At 44.4% G+C, this 21,652-nt stretch overlaps 1 protein-coding gene and 1 long non-coding RNA gene across 3 annotated transcripts in view; one reads left to right on the forward strand and one right to left on the reverse strand.

The window, feature by feature from the left end:
• SCFD2 (sec1 family domain containing 2) overlaps nt 1–21,652 on the forward strand; it is a 299,733-nt gene that overhangs the window by 196,870 nt on the left and 81,211 nt on the right. The gene's annotated exons all lie outside the window — the stretch shown is intronic.
• LOC128328392 (uncharacterized) lies at nt 8,372–19,673 on the reverse strand. Of its 2 annotated transcripts, none has more exons than XR_008309184.1 (3): nt 19,612–19,673; nt 17,399–17,447; nt 8,372–8,646 (listed from the first exon to the last, which is right to left on the reverse strand). It is a non-coding gene; the product is annotated as an uncharacterized LOC128328392 (long non-coding RNA). The 2 variants fall into 2 exon arrangements; XR_008309183.1 differs by having other exon boundaries at nt 19,454–19,618.

Raw genomic sequence — 21,652 nt, forward strand, 5'->3', positions numbered from 1 at the left:
TGCACTAGAAGATGCTCCATGACCCTCCTCCTGGTCCAGACCCAGCCTGCCTCTGCCTGCCTAACCTCTTGAACCAAGAGGGCCCTCCACCTGGGCAGCTTCCAGGGGTGACAGCATTTCCCTTCATAGCTGGGTCACATAGGCAGGCCAAAACATGCTCTGCCAATTGACCCAGCTTGCTACTGAGCCAATCCACCACTGTCTTCAACTGGCCTGCCAGGGCAAGTGCTTCCCTGGTGGTCAGGGAGGTCTGGAGCTCACACATCACCTTCTCTAAGAGAAAGGTGGTGGGCAAAGCCTGGCTCAGAGCTGCTGCCTCAGAGGCACACAAGTTACTTGTTGCAAGAAGGAATGTCTCAAGTGTCAATACAAGCTTGTAAATGAGCTTCCAGTCCACACTGGACAGGTCACACACTCTCAAGCTACAGTTCCTCACCAGGGCGTGAATGGCTGCCTCTTGCTCATGCAGGCACTGGAACAAGAGAAAGGCAGAGTTCCACCACATCTCAACATTCCCTAAGGATGAGGTGTCCAGGTAGGCTAAGCTCATGCTGCCTCTTCCTGAGCATCCTCCTACCCTTTTTGCTGCAGTGGAAGTAGTGCTGTCTTGCGGCACTTCTCTACAAGAGCAGCCATGGTGGCAGTAGGCCCTCCAATAGAAGTTTCCATAGGAAACCTCTATGTTCCCTGGCCCTAGCCTCCTTAATGCTAAGTGCATCTGTCACAACCAGGTGTGGAGTGTGTGCCATACAATGCATGGACACAAACTGCAGCTAGCCATCAGCACATTGGCACCATTGGCAGTGACCAGGAAGCCTTTGCAAAGGTTTGGCCACCCGGACAGTAATTCCTCCACCTGGTGTCTGATGACTGCTAACAGCTCATCCAGCTAGGTGACAGTGGCAACTTGGGAAGTAAGCTCCTATCACTGCCATCACCCCTCCCTCTGACCCTGCTCCTAGCTCTGCCCTTTCCTCAAGCTAGGCCCAATTTAAAAGGAAGTACTCTAACCTATAGCCAAATTTTAAACCTATTATTAGACCAAAAGTACAAAACCTAAAACCAAACTCATTGGGGGGGATGTGAGAGAGAGGGTGGGTGGGGGGTAATCCAGCAGCAGAGCAGAGGTCCAGAAAAAGCAAGGCAGCAGCAGCAGAGCAAGGCACACTGCAGCAAGGCAGCTCTCTCTCTCTTCCTCCAGAATCCAGAGGCAGAGTGAAGCAACAAAGGCACTGCCTGGCTTTAAATACATTTTGAAACTCCCTCCTTATCTGATCAAAGATCTTAATAAACTGAACTGAATTCCCTCCTTTTCCCCTCATCCTTCCCCACCAGCCAATGGGGGCAGAGTTGCTGTGACTACACTCAGATTTGAATGATAACAAGCCAACAAGGAGAAAGGAGATTGCTAGCCAATCAGAAGGCAGTGGCAGAAAACCAATCAGCAAGGGAGAAAACTTGTAAACGCATCAGACAAAATGGTGGCCACCATGCCATTCAAACCTTCAAACTGGCTCAAACCAGTTCTATTCAAACCGGGCTCAGTTCAGTTCGAACTTGGACCTGCCCCCTCTTTTTGGTGTCCAGTCTGGTTCAAATTCAGACTAGTCAAACTGGCCAGGTTCGAGTTGAACCCAGTTCAAATTGAACCGGTTCTACACACCCCTATTCATTATCCACAGAAAGGAACCCTCATGAATAATAAGGACCACCTGTACCTTAGGACCTAAGTCTCCACAGATTTCCACAGTATTTTGGCACTTTAGAGTACTATTTCAGACATTCTGACAACAACTCTATAAGGTAGGAATGCACTATTGACATCTTGCAGAGTTTGAAAGAACAGTAGCTTGCCTCAGGCCATCTAGTAGGTTTGTGACTGAGGCAAGATTTTATCCAGGCTCTTCTGGCTGTCAGCCACGGAACCATATCAATCCCAATAGTTACTCTAGTAGGGGATCTGATGCAGTATCAGCGTGTCCTCTCCCTTTCCCACCACTTCTTTCACAGTTAAATGCATATGTTCTGGGGTGGGAGGGAGTAATGAAAGCCAGATATTCTAGCAATGCAGAATAGGGTACTAATGACCCAGTCTGATAACAAGGAAACTGGCCTGTCAGCACAGGTATGTGTCTTTGTCAGTACTAACATGAGGAACCTATTGGGGCGAGGAGGGGAGAGGAAATATTTGATAAAGTGAGTGAAGGAAGTCTCCTGTGAGTTAAAAATGTATTCTCATTTCAGTGCTTGCATACTACTCAAATGCATTGCTGTCAATTAGCATTCCTTCAAGTGTTTTTAAAGCTTTTGGCGTTAAATTGCAAGTGTGGTGTTGTAGAGATGAATCTCCTATTTGAAAATAGGTTTGTACAGTTTTGCAGCTTCCTTCATACTCCTGTATCAGTCCAAGTGTGGTGGAGTTCAGGCTTGTGAAGGCCTCTTCCTGTCATAAATAAGATTACTTTCATTTCACTTGTGGAGTGTGTTATTCCTCAGAGTAATGAATTTCCTCTGTGCCTTAGAGCACATAAACATGGTTTTCATTAGGATTCTCTAGGAGCAGAGCAGGGGGGAGCCTTAGCAAAATTAATAAAATGACGATTAACTCCACATATGCAGATGTGCTTTTACTGTACAGCTGAAACAGGCTTGTGGTCTATGCACTGATTCATGCATGCAGACTAAACATTAAACAAAATGAAGTAATGCTTTACAGGGAATTGAGTTTTCCTCAGAACAAAATAGTTAGAAAAAAATCAGTGGAAAGTGTGACATATAAGAAACTATTAGAAAAAAGAAAATAAATATCAGAAAGAGCCACAGGCTTGTTGTTTTGTGCACAGTGCCTGTGATGACAGCACATTATAAATATATTTGTAACTAGTGTTGCACCCTGTGTTTTCAGTAGGGGGCTGATCGTGAATAATGATACTATTATTTTGCTAATATTTCACAGCTAGACAAGTCTCTTAATAGTCTGCATGTACAACTTGTGTATGTGGTTTGAAATCTCTGTCAAGTGATGAATCAGCACAGCATCATTGTGGTTTTTTCCTTGCTCACCACAATTATAAATTATTAAACAAGAAAAGTACATGGTCATGTAAGAAAAGTTCCAGCAGTATTAACCCTCACACTTCTGCAGTTGTTCTGCATCTTCCAAATGATGAGCAGAGGAGAATGTCCTTGCCACTCCTTGCCTTTCAGCCTCCCAGCTCTGCGGACAGACTGTGGGCAAAGCGTCACCATGTCAGCCACTTGGCCAAGATTGGCTATGATCTCCAGTGGGGTGTGTGTGGCGTGCATGTTTGGAGCACCCCACCAACCCTCAGCAGGGGAAGCGCATTAAAAGCAATGCCTGCAATGCCAGCGTTGCTTCACCCAGCCATGGCACCACTGCCCCCCCCAAGTGGCCCCACACCCTGAAAACAAGCAAACTCCAATTCTCAGAGGGTTTGGGGGCATGGGGGGTGGAATCCCACTCTTATTGCGGGAGGGGAGAACCCACATTCACTAGAACAGGATATGCAGATGGGCCAGGGCAAGGGGTGCTGGTGGGGGGGCATCTGCCCCACTATGAACAAGGAAGAGGTCACGAGGGGAGATCCCGGCAGAGTACTCCAGGCAAGACCTATCACCAAGCCACTGCAAGCAACTTGCTGCCCAATAGGCTCACACTCATGAAAGGGCCAGTCTGTTGGGGGATATGCCTGTACCCGTTAAGGCATTATCCACACCCACGGACAGCAAGCTCACGAGCTGAGCCGGCCATTTAACCACCAGGGAATCTAAGGGGAACCCGCTCTAGTGGGGCCCCCGACTCTCTCTGTTGAAAAATAGCAGGGGGGGCACACTTATTTTCCTCTCCCCAAATCCCTCTGCAGCCTTGCATGTATCGCAGAGGACATCCCCACACCCCATGTGCCATAGATTGGCTGCATGCACGGCCATGGGGTGGGCCAATGGGACAGTACTCAAGTTTTAAAGATCCCAGGTCAGCATGTGTGCCATATGTAGATAAGCGAGTGCAAGGGCACTCTCCTGTGCTCCCCCGACCCTGGGGCAGCTGGGTTGACTGCAGGGGCCACTGGCAACAGCGCAACTATGAACAGGTGTGAATGGCCAGGCTGGGGGCTGATTTCCCAGGCACCTCGGCCGCCGTCCCCAGGAGCAGTCTCTGGGATACACTTGCCCACTGCTTCCCAACACACAGCAACACAGCTCTACTCAGAGCACCCATGTACTGACACTCTTGTGAGCGGGCTCATGAGTAACCAGGGGTTGTAGCCCCCCTCAGGGAAGTGGCTGGTCCCCACTTCCCCAGCCTTTCTTTGTAAAAAATAAAAAAATACAGCAGATCCCCCCAAACCTCCCCACACTAGTGGGCTATCTAGATTCCCCCTTTTCCCTTGTCCTGGTACATGCACGGTGTTGGTGGAGGGCTGTACAGATCTTTCCACCCATTCAGAACTCCCGGTTCCCAGTCTGCCCTCCTGCCATATGCAGATCTGCAGATGCAGGGATGGACAGGAGAGGCGAGCTGCCCCACTCTCCGGACAATGCCGGAGAGCGCGGTGGCCATTCCGGGGCACTGTAAAGGTACACCTGTTCCTGGGCGCTGTAAAGGTACACCTGTGGAGAAGGGGATGAATTGCCCTCTTGAATCAGTTCTGCTGTTTCCATGCAATACTCTTCTCTCCTCTCCACTCTGATGGCCCATCTCATGAGCTGTCTGAGGATGTCCTCATGACCTTTCACTTTCATGCCTGGCCATTGAGCCCTGTGTCGGGCAACAGTTTCCTTGAAAAAGGATTTCATCTGACCCAAGACTGTCCTCAGCTACCTGTCTTGCCCATGATCTAGTCTCTGGGGGCACAAACCCCCAAATGGGGGAGGGGCTGGGGGCCCCTTCCCCACCCTTTCTTTGTGAAAAATAGGACTTGGTTGCTCTGGAATCCCTTCTGGGGGTCTGCCTTTCAGACCCTGCCAATAGCACCCCCACACAAAACATTCTCACAAAGGGTTCAGGTAGTGGGCTGCGGAGTGGATCCTTCCAGACATTCGAAACTCCTGCACCAGCGCCGGATATGTATATATAGATCTCAAGGCACATATGTAGATCTTGAGGCATGTTGATTCCAGGGAGTAAAGAACCCCAGTTTCCACCCACACCGGGACAGCTACATCGCCCATTGGGGGCCACGGTAGGGGTGCACATCTCCACATAGGTAGGTAGGTGGATGGGCAGGGCACAGGGCTTGATAGTGGCTTGGTAGCAGTTGCCCATACAAGAAAAGCACTTGTCCGAGTGCCCATCCCTGCAGCTTTCCTGCATGGAGCATTGTACCTCGCAACTCTTAGGCTGCCACTCTTTTGCAAGAGCAGTCCATGGGGTTATGGGGTGCTCCTCATTGTACTTATTGAGAGTACCACTTTGTACAACATGAATACCATCTTGTTCATTTGGCATTTGTGACGGTTCTTCTCATGAGAAAGACTGTGGGAGCAAACCTTACCACCCAGGGAAGGGGCTGGGCCCCCTCTTCCCCACCCTTTATGTGTGAAAAATAGAATGTGGCTGCTCCTGCTCCCTGCTTGGGTCTACCTTTTGACTTCCCCCTCCTGGTGCCATGATGGAGTGCCCTGTTTGTGCTGCCACTTGAGATGTTTGTGTTTGTGGACACCCATGACTGTTGCCCCCCAATCAGCTGAATGGCTTTACAGGCTGGCCAGTCCGGGATGGGGTGTGTTGGCATCTCTGTATTCTGGCAACTCCATAGCTGCACGGTAGACAGGAGGGCCTTTTTTCCAAATGGCTGCCATCGAGAAGTGCTAAAAGCATGATGTAGCTATGTCTTTGGGCTGCTCTGCGCTGCCACCTCTATGATTGGAGTTTGGAAATGGGTGCTTAATTCAGTTATGGGCAGGTCTTCCTTCAGGTGTAACAGCTTGGTGGCAAAACCGCAGTTGTTGGTGGCGAAGCTTAGAAAAAACCTCAGGTTACAATTGGAGTTTGGCAGGGGAAACTGGAGTTGATTGGACTGGTATTGCACATTCAGGCATACTACAGTTACAAACTCTGGCAGCTTTAACTGCCATTAAAGTGTACGTGTGAACCAGGCCACTGTGGGGAAAAGAAATATGACCAGCCAAACTGCATTTTTAAGTCCAGTTGACTTCAAATAGCAAGGTAAGCACATAGCTAAATCTCTCCCACTAACACCAGTGAGATGTAGGGTCTGTAATTTTTTCTGTATCATTTTCATTTGTGGCCCCTTGACACTGGAATGCTCTCCAGGAAAAGCTTCGCCATGCTCCCCCACTTATTGTTTTTAAGAAACAACTGAAGAAGTATCTTTTTAGAGAGGCTTTTTAATATCTTATCCTCTGCTTTTATCTGGTATGTTTCTTAGCTTTTTTAAGCTTTTTGCTGATGTCAGTTTTAAATGTCAGTTTTAAAACTAGTTATTTTAATTTTGGTTTTAGCCTGATCTTTTAACTTTTTAACTTTATTAAATTTTTAATCCTATATTGTATCTATTCGGTTTGTAAGCCTCCCTGAGCAGTAGTGCACTGAAGGGGCAGGGTATAAATATTTGTAATAATAATAGTTGAGTATCCCCAATGTAAAATAAATGTTTCAAAGTGTATGTACTGCAAAAAAGATGACTGACAACAGCTATTATTATTGGAAACCAAATTTTAGTAAATATTTCAGTTTATGCCTTCATCAGCGACAGATGGATTTTTAAAAAGAGTTTGTGTGAGCACATACAGCTCACTAGGTGGCAGTTAAGAATGCTGTGTTTACAGAGTTCCAGGGCAAGAAGAGTATGATTGAGAGATGTTGCAGAGGGATGTAAGATGGTTTGACATATTAGCCTCCAAATTCAATCCATGAGGCATAAGAGTCTTGAAGCTATAGTTCCAAAAATTTGTTTTTCCAGCATCTCACAATATGTATGTTGTTCTATAGGGAATATTTTCATATCAGTGAGATGTTGGTTGTTTGACCTGAAATATCTGGCCACAGATTGTTCCAATTTCTTCATTGAGGTGACAGGTTTGTTGTTCCTGAAATTTCCTAAAGTCTGTGGATGTTGTACCCACATATTGCATGTAGCATTACAAAAGTAAACAATTTTAAGTCTTGTTAACCTCCTGAAATGGCAAGGTAAGGACATGGCGAAATCTTTCCCATTAATGTCAGTGGGATATAGAAATCTATAGCTTTAGCTGGCCCATACCCTAGATGCTTCTGCTCAATTATTTATTTATTTATTTATTTATTTCATTTTCTGTCTCGCTCTTCCTCCAAGGAGCCCAGAGCAGTGTACTACATACTTAAGTTTCTCCTCACAACAACTATGAAGTAGGCTAGGCTGAGAGAGAAATGACTGGCCCAGAGTCACCCAGCAAGTCTCATGGCTGAATGGGGATTTGAACTCGGGTCTCCCCAGTCCTAGTCCAGTGCTCTAACCACTACACCACTGCTGGCATTTCATGTTGATGAGATGGGGCCATGGCTCAGAGTTAGAGCATCTGCTTTGCATGCAGAAGGTCCCAGGTTCAATCTCTGACATTTCTAGGCAGAACTGGGAAAGGCCTCTGTCTGAAACCTTGAACCAATGGTCTGATTCAGTATAAGGCACCTTCCTATGTTCCTATAAGACTGACTGACTAACAGGCAGAAATAATCTTGCTCAGTTTTCCTGCCTCTCTCTGCATTCTCCTTCCTTGAGATGTCTTCATTCCAAATTTGCTGCTATTCAACAAATCATTCACATCTCTGATTGCTTCTATCATTAGTTAATTCCCAGTAATTCAACCAAGGAAGTGCTGCTGGTTCTAAGAGATGATTCTAACCTGATGTTGACCTCATGAATATTGTTTCATTTTATGGCACTGGGATGGCATTCCCTTTGGCATAAAGAAGCATATGGTTTTTATTTAAAATTATAAGTAAAACTTTTGTTTCAGGAGCCTTGGTTATGGGATGATGGTTATTGGGCAGAAAGCTCCAACAGAAAAGGAAAAGATATCTTAAATTTGCTATCCCATTTCCTTCAGCTTTTGGGCAAGAAACTGTTTTTGTTGTTAAGAATAAAAGCATTGGAGATTAAAAATTTGCTGTAGTTGCTCTGTGGTGTACTGTTCTCTAATCAAACCCCTCTAGACTGTAAATCACATTGACTGTGTCACTGTTTTGATTGGAAGCATGAGCCGTACTACTGCAAATCTCAAAGGAGGGCTAACCTCTGCAGCTGCAGAAAGCTGGAACTGTGTGCTGCTATTATTAAAGGAACTTGAGAGGGGGGGTTAGGTAAAGATATAGTGAAATTCATAAGGTGCACAGAGATTTAGTATGAAGGTTTTATTACAAGATAGCCCCAAACAATATTGAGATGGTAATACAAATGGAATGATTCCCATTGTCAAAGCAGCAAATATGACATATTATAACCCTTTCTTTGTCTTGGGAAAACTGAAATGCAAAGAATTGGACATTATTTTAAATTGTTAAATATCCAGTAAGACTTCTTTGTCTGGAGCAAAATGGTTTTCTGGAGAAAGTTTGTTTTTCATTCTTTTCTCTTGGGTATGATATGGAAGCTTTTTATATGCAGTTTCCATTGTTGCATAGACCTGGGCGGGGAAAGAGTTGGCTTTGTTTACTGGAATATGATCAACCAAAGTTGACTTAGACTGATAAAATATCTTACCTTGACTCTGAAAGTTACATTAAAAACAAACAAAAAAATTTCCCTTAATCTGCTGGTAATTACATACTGTTCTGGGACAAAAAGTTAACTTTCAAGGAGAAAGCTCATTAATTAATGCTTTTGATTGTTCTAGAAAGCGTATAGTTAGGTAAAAAGCATACCAAAAAAGGCAATGCGTTTAAAGTTATGGGAAGGAAGTGTGCTCCATCTAATCCATAACCAGCAGGATCAGCTAGAGACATTTTTGGAAAATGGAGGGGAATTGATCGCTCTCTGTCTTTATAACTTTGGGTTCTCTCAGCTATTAAACAGGTATGGAGTATAGCAATGGACTTAAGGGCTTGGGGAATTGGTGGTACTAACTGGTGCCTAGATCAGTGATTTGTCTAGCTTTTATGCTCATGTGTTTCACATTTATTGAGTGGAATTGAATAGTTGCAGATTTCACCACTAACTCTGGAGAGAGATCACCTTACTGTAAATGTCCTAAAGCGCTTTGTTAAAATACAAAACATTAGACTGAGATAATGAACCCATAAGGCCTTTCATGCTACAAAGCATGGACAGGAGAGTGAAACTGCTTGGATAGCTACCGAGGCAAACCTCACACGGCCCCTTCCTTGCACTAAAGAGTAAAGGAAAAAAAGGTGTGTTTGGGTAAATCTTTAGCATAATGATGTGTAAGGTGCTGGGGGTCTCAAACTGGGGATCCTGGCAACAACCTAAGTGCCTTATTCCCTCTGTCTTCACAGCAACTCCCAAGTAGAGAGGGGAGTCAGGCTACTCACTGCTTGCAGTACAGCACCACCCATATAAATGGCCAGAACCAGTCCTGCAACTCTGCAGCCCTCGTAACCTGAGGGCACAATAAGGTCTGACTGGCCCCAGATAACAGTTGCTCCAGGCTTGGTTTTCCTCAGTCTGAGCAAAATCACTCCAGTGATGCTTGCTTCACCCTGGCTCACTTTGTCCTATGTCACCCCACCTCACTTTGTCCCCGCCTTACTCTGCTTCATTCAGCTTCTGCATATCTCACTTGGGACTCAATCCCAGCTAGCCCTGACTGCATCATTTGAGTCTTGCCCTTCTGAACCTCATTTGTCCGATCTGGCATTTGACTCCAGCCGGCCCACTTCTGGCCTCCTTTGACCCTCATCTGCCTGTGCTGCAATCAGATCCCTCCTCTCCAATCAGATCCCTCCCCTCCAACTTGGTTCAGAGGCAGAGGTGCACCAAAGGCCTGGACCTAAAGGCCTTTGGAGGCCCCCTGCCCCCTTCCCTGCAAATTAAGCATCATCATGCTCGGCTGCGTGACCACACCACCCAGGACAGACTGAAGAGGATTTGGGGCAGCCCAGGGGCTGTGGAGGCCCTTGACTTCAGCCCAGAAGTCCAGGGGTAAGAGCACCTCTGCTCAGAGGCAGCCAAGTCTTGACAAGATGTCAGATAATGAGACATAGGTTGTGCTTCTCAAATTGGGGCCTTTTGAATATTAGTCCTTCCTTGGATAAGCACCTAGTGAAGCAGTGACATAGTCAATCCATCAGCAGAATCCCCAGTTTTACTTTATAGATAAAACTGATGGAACAAAACTATACAAAAAAGGAATACTATACTGTAGATGAAATGACAAAAGAGAGTTGTGGCACCCATTAGATGGATTTTGTACTACCAGGATTCACAAAAGAGAGTGTAAATAGGTGTCAGGGAATGACTTTCAAACATATAGCCACCGGACCAAAACCACATTAAATAATAATCATTGGGAAAAGACATAAACTCCCTAAATGCTTGCCTGGAGGCGTTGATAGGCTGGATGAGGGATAACAAACTGAGACTGAATCCAGATAAGACAGAGAGACTCACTGTGCAGGGTTGAAACACAGGAGATGAGTTTGATCTGCCTGTTCTGGATGGGGTCACACTTCACCGGAAGGAACAGCTACACAGTCTTGGGCTGCTTCTGGATCCAGGCCTCTCCCTGGTGACCCAGGCTGAGGCAGTGGCCAGAAGTGCCTTTTATCAACTTCGGCTGATACGCCAGCTGTGTCCGTTTCTTGAGATGAATGCCCTTAGGACAGTGGTACATATGGTGGTAACCTTCAGACTGGATTATTACAATGCACTCTATGTGGGGCTGCCTTTGTGTGTAGTCTGGAAACTACAGCTGGTTCAGAATGTGGCAGCTAGGTTGGTCTCTGGGTCATCTTGGAGAGACCATATTACTCCCATATTGAAAGAGCTACACTGGCTACCGATATGTTTCCGGGCAAACTACAAGGTGCTGGTTATAACCTATAAAGCCCTCTGCTCCCAGCCCAGCTAGCATGTTATAATACAGTGATGATATCTACAGCTGTTGGCAGAGAATATTTCACAAACAAACAATTAATCATCTACCTTTCAAACATTAATTATATTTGCATAAATATACTTATTATTGAAATTACTGTATAGGTCTCTTTTTGAGGTATTGAAGGAAGTATACAATAAGCTAATGTACCATTTAATAAACAAAGATTACCATTGATTGTCTATGAGCCAAGAAGTTGTGTGTGGTGCCTTATTTGCAAACTAGGGCTTTGTTGAGGCCCTTCCCACTACATTTCCTCACCCTCCCTCCAGAAAAACCCAAAAAACTATTCCTAAAGGTGGAGGATTATCTGAAACAGCATTTAACATGGTGCAGGGACAAAGTCTTAAAGTAAAATTGTGATTCCCCTTTTGCATTCTCAAAAACTTTCTGCACCCTCATGGGGCTCTTAAAATGATAAAGCCATATGCTAATACTCCAGAACCAAAATTGCCTCAGAAATTAAGGAGTGCTCCTGTTCACTGTTGAAACTATTAAAATGGGCTTTCACCAATTAAAGCTTTCAGACTTACTGATTATCACCTTTCAGTTATAAAAGCAAATGATTTTAGAGAGTTCTGGTCAACAGATATGGCAGTGCATTGTTGTTACTGATAGACACTAACCCAGTCACATCTAACAACAACAAGTTTAACAGAGAGGATAAAGTAAGATGGAAACAAAGCAGCAAAGATAGTAATGCTATATTTTTTAAAGATTTACCTAAATCCACCCCCAAAATGTCTGTTGATACATTGCAATATGTATCATGTTTAATATTTATGTTTTTTGATGAATCATTTATATGATTGTAAAAGTATTAGGAAATCTCAAATCTATAGTGTTGGGTGTTTTTTTTAGCAAATGTTTGTCTTAAATAAGAGTGTTTTTCATACATAGCTTTCTGTTAGGGTTGTGCGTTTTGTTTTGTTTTCTGTTTTGTTTTTGGCCCAAATCCGAAATACCCCTGTTTTGTTCTTTGTTCGAAACCAGCCAATCTGAAACACCCCAATTTTGTTCTTTGTTCGAAATTGCAAAATCCGAATCCGAAAGGTTTTGGGTTTTAAAAAATGACCCAAGGGAAAAACTAGTAGGTGGGGGTGGTAGTGCCCAATGGGTGGAAACTACCACCCAAATTTCAGAGGAATTGGGCAAAAGGCTGGGTTTTTGTGAATTTTTGTAGTATAGAATTTTTCCCTTAGGGAAAAATTGAGGTTTTAGCAAAAGTATAGCTTCATGTTGGGGGGAAAGGGGTGGCCCAGAGCAGAGTAGGGTGGGTGGTAGTGCCCAGTGGGGGCAAAGAAGCTGCCAGAATTATTTCAAAGGAATTGGGCAGAAGGCTGATTTTTAAAGATATAATGGAGTTTGCGTGTCTGTAAAGTTCTTCCGCATAGGGAATGATGGACCTCCATAATTCCTGCCCCATAACTGCACTTGGGGGGCACCAGGGTGGCCCAGAGTGAGTGGTGGTGTAGACCACATAGGGTGCCAACCACCCCCATGGGTTGCTAACCCGTGAGGTACTGGGTTCTGTTGTTTCTGAGATGTTTTGAGTGTAGATTCAGATTCTCTGGTAGCATATGAGAGTGGATTCATGGTTTGTCATTGAAAAACTCATATGCTAACAGAGAATCTACACTCAGAACACCTCAGAAACAACAGAACCCAGCACCCCATGGGTTAGCAACCCATGGGGGCGGTTGGCACCCTATGTGCACTACACCACCATTCACTCCCGGGCACCCTAGTGCCCCCCAGGTAGAGTTATGGGTCTGCTGAAACCTCCATTATTCCCTGGGGGGGTGGGAACCTTAAAGAAGCGTAAACTTCCAATAATTCCTAAGAAATCAGCCCTTTACCCTATTCCTTTGGAATCTGGGTTGTGGCAGGCACCCCTTGGGGCACTGCTACCCAACCCACTGTTTTGCCCCTCAGGCCCCCTTTCTGCCCCGAATCTGCCCCAAAGACATTTCAACTTCAGAAATTCTTTAAAAATCAGCCCTTTTCCCAATTCCTTTGGAATCTGGGTGGCAGCAGGCACCCATTGGGGCACTACCACCTGAACACCAAATAACATCAACATCACACATCAGTAACAGCAGAGCTTTGGAAAAAATCAGGCAGATTTCCAAAGGTCTTGCACATTCACATCCCCCCGCCCGAAATGCAATTGATCTACACACAACAGTGTGAAACAACAACAATGAAATGCACACTGCCCCACTGCCCAATGCGGGTAAAATTTACCTTTAAATTTGCTTAAAAGGAATAAGGAGGCAATTGCCAGCAGACCAGCCCATGCTTTCGCTGGCCAATCTGCGGGCTGGAAGGGCTGGTAATTCAAACAGATGTCAAAATTAAAAATGGAGACTGAAAGAGAAAGACTTTCTGCGATTGCAAAACGAAAGTTCCAAAACAGCTGAAACAACAAAATGTTTTGTATCCAAAACAGGGACGTTTTGTTTTGGCTACAAAATTTTCTGTTTTGAGCATTGGGTGTTTTGTTTTGCCGAAATGGCCTGTTTTGTGCACAAAACGTTTTGTATCCAAAACGAAACGCACATCCCTACTTTCAGTGATGCATTGCTAGAGAAAACTGATTATGTCCAAACCGACATAGTAGGCATGGTAACCTCAGGAACAGCTGAACATCATTCATAGGTTGGCTTCCCATTTAAGTAAACATTTGGCAGATGCAACAGTTCAAAGTCTTTTCAGATAGTTTCCAATTAGTCTTGTGTGTGTGTGTCTTTGTACCCTCTTCTCCTGTGATGAGTCCTTTTGATAACTGTATGGAAAATAGCCACTTGGCTGTGAAAGTGCAATTTCTGTAATTCTGTTTGCAGTTTCTAGAAGGGGTTTAATTGCGGGTCATCTTTTCCTCCCCTTTGAGAAGATGCAAACATTCCCTTCCCTTCTCTTACCTTCCCTGTTATGCAGTTTCAACATGTTCCAGGAGGAGGTTACCCCACAAAAATCAAATGGAGCAAAAAAAAGAGAAGCTATCAATTCATGAGGAATAAAACACAATGGCTGGTACTTGGAGAACTATGTAATGAGTTTGGGGCATTCCCTCCCTCAAACAGCAGCTTCCCATTCTGCAAGGCAAATTGCTTTTGAAATGGAGGGGGCTTGAAAAAGCAGTCTGTGTATATGATGTAGGTTTGGATGACAGCTGTTCAAAGGGGTGAAGATAAACAAACCTCACTGGAGGGGACCCAAGCCCTTGGGCATGAATGAAGAAGCTCTGCGTATCCTAAGCAGTAGTATATCGGACCAAATAAATGTATATTGTAGTTAATCCAGAATCAGAATCCAAAAACATCTCATCTCTCTCTCTCTCTCTCTCTCTGTGTAGTTTTTATGTATATGTTGTTTTTAATTTGTTTTAGCTTTTTATTGTTTTAGTGGTTTGTTTTAATTGTAAACCGCCCTGAGCTATTTTCGAAGGCTCAATCAAACAAACAAACAAGAAAAATATAAATTAATAGAAATAACTGTGATTCCTCAAGAGTTAAGAGTCTGTATTGCAGATGTAAAAGAGAATGCTCCACTTCATCACTTAAAACCTCTGTGGATTCAGAGACATTCTTTGGAAATACAAATTCTTTGGAAATATGCCAACATTATGATTTCACTTTGCATTACAAGCTTTCTAGAAAAAAGCTTCTCTCCTAGAAGTTATGATCCACAAAGATGGTGGGTAGGGGTGTGCACAAACTGCAGTTTGAGCACCTTTTGGGAGCGCAAAGCAGGAGCCTTAAGAAAGAGGAGAGCTTCTTAATACCATGCTGACCACGCAAATGGCACCCACATATGCATAGATGCCATCTGTGTGCTGGCACCGCGTGAGTGTACTTGAGATGCACACGGCCCCAGCTGGAAACTGTATGGGATGGCAGAGAGCAGGTAAAGACCTGTTCTCCTCTTTCTTAAAGTTCCCACTCCCCACTCCCAAAAAGTGCTCGAACCACAGTTCAAACTACAGTTTGTGCACACCCCTATGGTGGAGTGGAGAAATCTGTATTACAGTACAGTAGTATGAATTCTTAATTAGTTGTATTTTGTTCTGTCAGTAAGTTGCATTGTGTTCAGTGGGACTTACTCCCACATAAGTATGTTTAGGATTGAAACCTAAATGATATTAAGGAGAAAGTGATTCATTGCTTTATATGAAGATTCTATAAACATTTAGCTGAAACACTGAGATAGCAATAGAAGCTGACATCCAGACTAACACTGTATGTGCCAAATAAGATTCCATATGCATAACAAGGGGCAGGTGATTTTTATTTATCCCCTCTTCCTTCTGGAACTCTATACCTCCTGAAAATGTCCCTGCGTGTCCCGCAACCCTCAGGTACATATTGGGGGGGCAGCGGCACAGAGGGCTACTGAAGGGATGGGGGGGCTGACAAAAATGTCCCTCCCGCATTGTGCTCACACAATATTATTAGTGCACACAATGTTAGTCTGGATGTCAGCCAATTTTTTTTAGTCAACTGAGCTAATAGAAGCACAGCAATATTTCAAGTTACCTACCTAATTTGAAATAAATATACTTAGGAATGATTTCTTTTCTTTTCCATAAGCTTTAGAAGTTAAGATTTTATGCTTTTGCTTATTGCTTCCCAAACTGTAAAAATTAGTTTGAAACAACAGAGGTCACTGTTCTTATGGAGGGAAAGAACCTTATTTCAGCTTTATACTCTGAAGATTCACTGGAGCCACTTGAGTAGACTCATGTTTTTACTTTTTATTTTTTTATTGTTCCATTTCTATACCACTTCTCATTAATTTCATTAAAATAATCCCAAAATGGTTTACAATATAGTTAAAACAATGCACAATTTAAAATACAAATTAAAAGTATAAATAGTAAATTTTAAAATGATATATCTCTATTTAAAAGTATAAAAACCTATATAAAACAGCAACATAAAAAACACTAAGCAGCAGCAGTAAAAACTACTCTTATATAAAAGCCTGGGTGAAGAGCAATGTTTTAACTTGAAAACTGTGGTGGAGGCTAAATAGTGGATACCACCCGGGAGAGCTTTCCAAAGGCTGGGGGCAATAATTGAGAAGGCCCTGTCCCATGTTCTTGACAGCTAAGCCTCTCTCACCAACAGCCTGTGGAGAAGAGTCCCTTCCAATGACCTTGTCAAGCTGGCAGAAATCTTTGGGAGCAGGTGGTCCTTCAGATATCCAGGGCCCAAACTATTAAGGACTTTAAAGTACCAGAAGGAACAGGTATGCAAAATACAAGGTATGCAAAATACAGGTATGCAAAATACAAGGAGGCTTTATATAACCTATAAAGCCATGAACAGCCTGGGCCCTGGGTATTTAAGAGAACGCCTTCACTAGGAACCACAAAGCCCATTGAGGGGGGTTTGTCTGCAGTTGCCACTGGCTCATCTGGTGGCTACTCAGGGATGGGCCTTCTCCATTGCTGCCCCAAGGCTTTGGAACACACTTCCTGCTGAAATAAGAGCATCCCCATCTCTTACAACTTTTTAAAAGGCAGTCAACACACATTTGTTCACCCAGGCTTTTAATTAGATAATTTTTGATTGAGTTTTTAATAGTTTTAGCGTTTTAAATTTTTAATTGTTGTAAGTTTTAATCTTTTTATCTGTTGTTTTTATTGTTTTGTTGTAAACTGCCCAGAGACTTGCATTTTAGGCAGTATACAAATGTGTTGAATGAATGAATGAATGAATGAATGTCAAAACAAGCACCTTGAATTGGAAACAAATTGGTAGCCAGTGCAGTTCTTTCAGAATGGGTATAATATGATCCCAGCAGGCAGCTCTAGATAAAATCCTAGCTGCCACATTTTGCACTAGCTGCAGTTTCTAAATATTCTTCTAGGGCAGCCTCACATACAGCACATTACAGTAATCTAGCCATTATGTGACTAAGACATGGGTAAGTGGTCAGATCTGCCTTCTCAAGAAAAGGACACAGCTGTGTACACTAGCCAGAGCTGATAATTTACCCATGCAAAAACACCTGGAGAAAGAGCAGATTGAGTCAGACAGTTTCATATTTTATGTTGGTCTTATCAAGAAAATAAGGTTTTATCTAACCTACCTCACAGAGTTGTTGTGAGGAGAAACTTAACTATGTACTCTGGGCTCCTTGGAGCCCAGTAACTCTATATACTCTGGGCTCCTTGGAGGAAAAGCGGAATATAAATGAAGGAATGAATGAATGAATGAATAAATAAATAAATTCAAGAAAATGATGAATGCAGCTAACATGACAATCAAACTTTCTTCTCGTTGGAAGCTCGGCCCAGTTGCAAAATACCCACCTGCCTCTGGTTGCTGCCAGAAAGTCCTTAAAGGCAAAAGTGGCTGATGCTAGGAAAAAAACAAGAAGGAAAAGAGTTGGGACAGAGATTTCCTTGTATGCCCTTTTCAAAAATTAGCATAGCACTGTACTGCGATAAGGGTAAGTAAGCAGCAACAGTGACTTCCCCACTGGAAGTATAGGAGGAGAGCGCTGGGATTGGTAGGCTCAGCTTTCTGTAGAGACTTTGGGAACCTCTTCTTTCCAGTTGGCATTTAGGGAATGAATATTATGGAATGAATATTTGATCTATCCTTTAAAGAATAATAGTCCAGTAGCTCTTTAAAAAGTATTAAAGAATATTGCCTGATGCTTCTTTTAAAAATTAAGTAAAGGCTTAGTTTATAAAACTTGACTTAGGTACTGCACATTTGATGTCAATCAATCTTGCGGAAATAGGGAAGGGATTGTTGGAGATTAATATGCCAGGTACATGAGGCAGGGAGCAATGCATTTCATATATCATTTTATTTTCTGTGCTGAGTTTCACAGACTGAAACTCAGGGTGTCTTGACCTGGGGAATAGCAGACTGCTCTGCCCTTGTGGTATTGAAAAAATATTCCATTTTCCAGGAACTCTGGCACAACTTAAATACACAGTGGACTCTACCAACTGTAGTTAGTTACAGTTATATACAAAAATGACAAAGCCTTGTTTATAATTACATTGTCTGAATCAGACTACTTGATGTTTGAAGTACTCTCTTTCACTGAGCAGTCAAATTTCAGCACACAGACTGAAACTCACAAAAAATTTGGTTCAGCTCTGCTTGAATCTCAAATGGATAGATAGGTTTACTCAAAGATGTGCTTAACTTGGCTTTATGAACTGAATAGGCTTTAGTGCTTTCTTCCCAGGGCAGGTCATGTTCGGTACATAGTGTGCTTCTGAGTAATTAAAATTAATTGGGTGGATGAGTTCTAGCTTCAGCCATTAGGAGCCAACTCAATAAGCAGGGGTGTAATAAGGTTGGATTTGGCCTGGGGACAAAATTTGAAAATGCCTGTCTCCTCCCCAGCCCCCATGACTTTGCTGCAGAAGTACTTTAAGGACATTTGTAATATTGTGTAGCAGGTTAACTAAGGAGACAAGTACAAGAACTAAGACTTTATTTTAAAATTATAAAAATGATAAACACATACATGTAACTCTTAAAAAGGTGTTGGACTAGGATTGGGGAGACCCGAGTTCAAATCCCTGTTCAGAAACTCACTGGGTGACTCTGGGCCAATATGATGAATATTTATATACCACTTTTCAACAAAAGTTCCCAAAGCGGTTTACACACAGAGACACATTTATATTTATATAAATTAAATAGCTCCTTGTCCCCCAAAGGGCTCACAATCTAAAAAAGAAATATAAGATAAATACCAGCAACAGCCACTGGAGCGATGCTGTGGTGGGGATGGATAGAGCCAGTTGCTCTCCCCCTGCTAAATAAAGAGAATCACCACTTTTAAAAGATGCCTCTTTGCTCAGTTAGGAACATTGGACGCTGCCATATGCTGAGTCAGACCATTGGTCTGTCTAGCTCAGTATTGTCTACACAGACTGACAGCAAGGTTACAGGCAGGAATCTCTCTCAGCCCTATCTCGGAGACACCAGAGAGGGAATTTTGAACCTTCTGCTCTTCCCAGAGCAGCTCCATCCCCTGAGCAGAATATCTTACAGTGCTCACACTTCTAGTCTCCCATTCATGTGCAACCAGGGTGGACCCTGCTTAGCTAAGGGGGTCTAGTTAGCAGGGGCCAGTCCCTTTCTCTCAACTTAACCTACCTCACAGGGTTATTGTGAGGATAAACATAACCACGTACACTGATCTGGGCTCCTCAGAGGAAAGGCAGGGTATAAATGTAAAAATAAACATACACTTCACTAAAATTATAACGTCGTGTGCAGAAACTCATGGTACTGCATTCTGCAGTAGTGAGTAACTCACGGGTGATTCCTCTGTAAGGACTGAGTGGGAACCACACATATCGCTACCAGTTTGAATTTAAAAATAGCATTACCCAGATCTTCCATTCTGTCCCGTGGCTTCCTGCTTCTCTGCCTCTTTCTCTCTCAGTTCTCCATGGACTGCCTGTACTGAACTTAGATACTCCAGGAGCAACAGCCTCTGCCACTCACAGCAACCTACTTTGCCTACCATAAAGTTAATATGATTTACCTTGAAAACCAACAAGAAACACTGCCTTTGTTTTCTGAAGTGGGGCTGGTCCTCCAAACGCTCTCTACCAATAGAATAAGAGATTTGATGATTGATGTGTATTCTGATCAATCAGAAGGCCTGTAGAGGTCAGCACACATTTTGAATAGGCAAGCGAGGTCTGTGAACATCACCATTTTTGTTGAGTTGAGCAGAGAGTAGCATGTTGTTCTATCTGTGTGATCAGCTGGCTGAGAGAGTGATCAAGAAGGGAAAGTAAGTAGACAAATCCAACCCCAAGCTTCTCACAGCAGCCCATGTGCCCCTTGAGCTGCCTGTCTTCATTAAAACAAAGCAATTACCATTTGTAAAGCCTGCTCCTCTCAGGCCTCTGGCTAAGCCCTGGCTCTTACCTCATTTTCCCCATGGCAGCACTACATAGCCAGTGGCTGCTAGCTGAGAGCCCATCCTGCTGCTTCCTCTCCCCAGAAATTTACAGGGTTTCCTCGGGAGGTAGACTCTTCCCCATCCCCCCCCCTCCACTCTACTGACCAGGGCTATGCTGCCTCCTCGGCTGACCAGAGCTCCCAGTGCAAATGGCTGGGCTCTAGGGAAAGGGTGCAGAGCCCAGGAGAAAGGGCCATGTGCACGCGAAGCCGGTCAGATGAGGCACAGGCAGGCAGGGAGCTCTGGAAATCAGCCCTTTCCCAGGATCAGGGAGTTGGTGTGTGGGCAACAGCTACCTTCCATTCTGATTTTTGTTGCTTTTGGGGGTAGGGGGCTTTGGAGATCAGCCCTCTCCTAGGATCAGGGAGTTGGTCTGTGAATTTTGTTGCTTCTAAATTAAGTAAATAATCTTCACTTGATGGAGTTCATCAATGAACTGATGGGCTGGCATTGCCCTTTCTCCTGGGTTGGGCACCCTTCCCTCCTGGCAGAGGTGGAGGAGCCCAGCCACGTTCGCTGGAAGCCCTGATCAGCCGAGAGGGAGGGAGGCGCAGCTGGGAGAGAATTATCCCGGCAGATCCTGCCTCCACTTTGGCTGACCAGGGATCTTGCACATGGCTGAGCTTTGGATTCGTCTCCTCCCCGCTCTGTGAGGAGAGAAGAGAACTGAGGAGAAAGGGCCATGTGCGAGCAAGCTGGTCTTCCCCTCCCTGTTCTGTGAGGCAGGAAGGGAGCCAAGCAGAAAGGGCCATGTGCACAGGCAGAGCTGGTCAGCCAAGGCAGGAACAGCCAGCTGCCCCTGCCTCGGCTGACTGGCTCCTCGCAAGCTCAGCAAACGCAGCCCAGCCAGGTCTTCTCCCCTTACCCCTCACAGCCAGAACGAGGGAACAGGAGCTCCATTCTTAGCATTTGCTGGGCCCGCCAGCCAGGGAGGGAGGAACAGGCTGGGGCACGTGCATCACCCAGAGAGGTGGCCTGTTTCTTCCCCCAGCCAGCAAGTGCTCTGAAGAGGCCAGGGGATAGGGTGGGAAACAGGCGGGAAGGAGGAGAAGTGAGGGGGGACAAGAGTGGGCGGAGAAACAGGCAGGGGGGATGGGATGGGATGGGATGGAATACAGGCACGGGGGGGGGCAGGCCTGGGAGGGTGGGAGGGATTAAAAAAATAGCATCACAAATGTAGGTTGGATTGGCAGGTGCAAGGAAAGAGAGAATGGCTTTCAGAATCTAGAAGCAAAAAAGGAACAGGTGGGGTTAAAATGAGGAGCTGTGGTATGTTTTGTTACCTTTGTCTTGTATTTGCCATCCCTTCCTGACATTTCTTCCTTTCTTCATTTCCTTCCTTTTAAAAACATTCATTCTTTCTGGCATCTCCCTCCCTGGCATCTCTCTCTCTCTCTCTCTCTGCATTTCCTTCCTTACTTTGTGACATCCCTCTCTCTGCATTTCCTTCCTTTTCAAAAACCTATCTATCCATCCGTTCATTCTTTCTAGAATCTTCCTCCCCCCCCCCCCGCCTTTCTCTCCGCATTTCTTTCCTTCCTTCCTTCCATCCTTCCTTCCTTCCAGGTGTGGTGGGGGGAGGCGGGACCTGGCATGGGGAGATGTATTATTGCTG

Source organism: Hemicordylus capensis, chromosome 5, assembly GCF_027244095.1.
Source record: "Hemicordylus capensis ecotype Gifberg chromosome 5, rHemCap1.1.pri, whole genome shotgun sequence".
NCBI lineage: Eukaryota > Metazoa > Chordata > Lepidosauria > Squamata > Cordylidae > Hemicordylus > Hemicordylus capensis.